This window comes from Hordeum vulgare, chromosome 4H (genome assembly GCF_904849725.1).
Source record: "Hordeum vulgare subsp. vulgare chromosome 4H, MorexV3_pseudomolecules_assembly, whole genome shotgun sequence".
In the NCBI taxonomy this organism is placed as follows: domain Eukaryota; kingdom Viridiplantae; phylum Streptophyta; class Magnoliopsida; order Poales; family Poaceae; genus Hordeum; species Hordeum vulgare.
The window spans coordinates 250,518,568-250,521,874 of NC_058521.1; the positions used below are offsets into that span (position 1 = coordinate 250,518,568).

A 3,307-nucleotide genomic window follows, 5' to 3' on the forward strand; every position below is an offset into this window, starting at 1 on the left:
CTAGGGACATCGTTTTGTCTATGTACCCACACATGTATCTATGATTTCATTCAATACAATTATAGCATGGATAATAAACGATTATCTTTGTAATAGGAAATATAATAATAACTATTTATCATTGCCTCTACGGCATATTTCCAACAGCGGCAACTTTGGCTGCGGGAGGAACCGGGGCGGTGGAGTGTTCGCGGGTGGCGGCGCTGTTGGCCGACAGCGGGCGCGCAACGGGGTGACCGGAGGGCGTAGTGCGGGGCGCCGGCGGGTCTCGGCCGGAGGGCGGCAACGCGACGCAGGTTTGACCAGAGCGGGGCTGGCGAAGGGGCTCTGGATCGGGGCTCCTCCTCGATGTGGAGCTCAGGCCCGAGGGGCGCGGATGCGGCGGCGGCTTCGGGCCCGGGCGGGCTAGAGCGGTCCTGCGGCGCTGGTGGGAGGAGGAGAGGCTGCGCTAGGGTTTGAGGGGGCGCACGGATCTTGAGGCAGGCCTGGGGCTGCCCGATGTGGACGTGGGAATGCCCATTTATAGAAGTTTTGTCTAGGGTTTGGGGTTTTCATGGCCGATTTTGACCGCGCGATCGTGATCAGACGTCCCCCGCCGCAGGGTGGGCTGGTTGGGCCGTGTAGAGTGGGTGTTGGGCTAAGACGAGAGGGAAATGGTGCGACCCGGCGATAGTGATTTAAAACACCGAAAACGTCCGACGATAACCCGCCGACGGTGCCGCTATGGTCTACCGTTCGGCTATCAAAGGGACTCCTATTGCGGCGAAAATTGGCACGCGACCTACCTACATAAAAATAAGACCGCACACCAAGTTTCAACCCAATCCAAGAATATTTTATACACACTTTTAAAAACAAATATTAGCGATGCCGCGGGCGCATGCGTGTGTGGTTGGTCTCAAAATGGGCAACGACGAACACGGAGAGAACCGACAACTAATAATGGATGCAGGTTTTGAAAACTGGCGGCAATGGAGTGCCGATGCAATGCAGATGATGCGCATGATGCGATGATGAATGCGACAGACAAACGAACCACACGACGGGAACGAAATAAAAGGGGAACTTCTGGAGCGTCGGTCTCGGGATGTCACACATATCACCGCATGAAATATCCTCAATTATTTTAACATAACAATAACGTTTCCTTCATCACAACAAACCATACACAAAGGTAATATTCCATGTTCAGAATGCTTGCCTTGTTTGTGTAGAAAGGTAGGGTGCACTTCAAAACTTTTGAAAGTTTTCAATCTTCCTCTTCAAATTCCTATTTTGAAAATACTCAAATCAACATACCATTCAAACAAAAGTAAAAAGTTATTCGGAAATTTTTCAATTAAATACTAAAATAAACTAGAGAAAAATTGAAAGAGGTGAGTAAAAGAATCAACTCATTTGGAGTTTTATTTTAAAAGATATGACCAGTAAAAGATTGGTCAAACTTCTGTTTTTAAAATAAATCAGAAAAGAAAGCGATTCGGCTCACATTATGCTTTTACAGAAGGGAATACATACTTTGCACAAATACACCTTCACTTAACGTGGCTCAAGCTCGGCTCTGTCGCTGACGAGTGGGGCCCTTCATACAGGTTTGACTTTGGTCAAACCGGTCATCTACCTCCTCCAAACAAGGGGAGGAGAGGCCTCCGGTGGCTCTTGACGGTGATTGGGGGCACTACACCAAAATCCGAGAGTATCAACATGCTCGGGGTCCCAAGGCAATCCCAAAGGTGCGGGATTTGGTCGGCGGAGAGCCTGGGAGCTCCAGCGGCTTCGAGGCGTGCGGACGGCGGCGCGGGTCCGCAAGGGAACTTTGCCCACGGCTCATCTTGAGTGAAATCGAGAGGGGGGATGGGCTCGCGGTGCCAGTGTTATTCCACCAAGGGGGAGAGCGATGCAGGATAAACTTCATTGGCCTCGAATTTAACTACAGGGGCGGCGGCCGAACCTCGGCCGGAGGTGAGGAAGACGACCTCCCCCGGTCGATTGGTTGCAATGGGAGCTTGAGAGGGGCCGGAGAGGTTCCTCTGAGGGTCTGGGAAAACCCGGGGGTCCCTTATATACGCAATCAAGGTCGTTTCCGAGCGGCAACGGATAACTCTGACGAACTATTGCTAACAAGAGATGTGGCGGCGACTAACGGGGACAGGCGCTAGCAGACGAGCTAGCGGATGAGCTCGAGCTATTCCAGGGGACAGTTGGCGCACTGGGCAATCTGGAGGGCACATGACGCGACTCTACGGGTCAGCAAGGGCCAAGGTGCAGGGTAGGTGGGGTGCGGCAGCTCGGGCGCTACGGCTGCAATACGCGCGCTCTGCTCGCGCCCAGAGCACGCGCGCCAAGCGCTCGACTAAATGCGACTACAAGCTAGAGGGCTTGGGTTGAGGTGCAACTGAACAGGATAGCTAGGGTGGTTACCATGGCTCTATTAGACATGTTGGTTTGGCACAAAAAGAAATTCCACAATGCAAACTAGAAACCATGTCAAACCTGGCTAGGCACACAAGGTGCTCAACAGAATGCCATGGGCATTTAGAGAGACTTTCTAGCCACCAAAATTTCTAGTTCAAGGACTCTTTAGATACTAAGGGTGATGACAAGGTTACTTTGGGCAAAACAAAAACTTGTTAGTGCATTAATTTGAGAAAAATATTTCTGGGCAGCAACTTCAGGAGGTTAAAGTAGGGGCTTAAAATATCCAAATGGGATTGATATCCTCGACTTAAGGTTTGGTAGGAACTATTATCAGCAGTAAAAATTTCAAAGGGAATGGGGTAGAATAAAATATGGTTCTAGTTCAAAACACCAAACTAGACCAGAATAGAAAAGGGGTTGTTTTGCTTAATTTTTTTAGTTTTTCATAAAAGTGGTCACGGACATTACATGACACCTACAAAATTTTGTAGAATTTTTAAATGAAGTTATCAAATGGTTTTAGTGCAAATGAGACCATTAAAGGAATTTAAAAGGCATTTTTAAAAGAGTGAAACTTGGCAAAATATTTATCAAAAGTGTCCATTGAATTTGTCAAAGGAAAGGAAATGTTTTGATGCAAGCACTCAAGTCTCATCATATTTTGCAAAACTTCTACTTGGAGGGAAAAATTATGATTTAGGGTGAAGAAGAAGTTCTGGAATCAATAGAAAACTCTAGAGATTTGAAGATTAAACAATCATGGCCAAAATTTAATAATTAAAAACATGGTTAAATTTTTGGGTGTTACAAACTCTAACCCCTTAAGAAAAATCTCGACCTCGAGATCTGCTATAGACGTAGCATTTTTTTACTCCTACCGCACTACAAT

At 47.7% G+C, this 3,307-nt stretch overlaps 1 long non-coding RNA gene across 1 annotated transcript; it reads right to left on the minus strand.

Annotated features, from left to right (window-relative positions):
* Positions 1 to 1,099: 1,099 nt before the first annotated feature.
* LOC123448468 lies at positions 1,100 to 2,624 on the minus strand. The gene is made up of 2 exons (XR_006631780.1): positions 1,519 to 2,624; positions 1,100 to 1,270 (listed from the first exon to the last, which is right to left on the minus strand). It is a non-coding gene; the product is annotated as an uncharacterized LOC123448468 (long non-coding RNA).
* Positions 2,625 to 3,307: the final 683 nt, after the last annotated feature.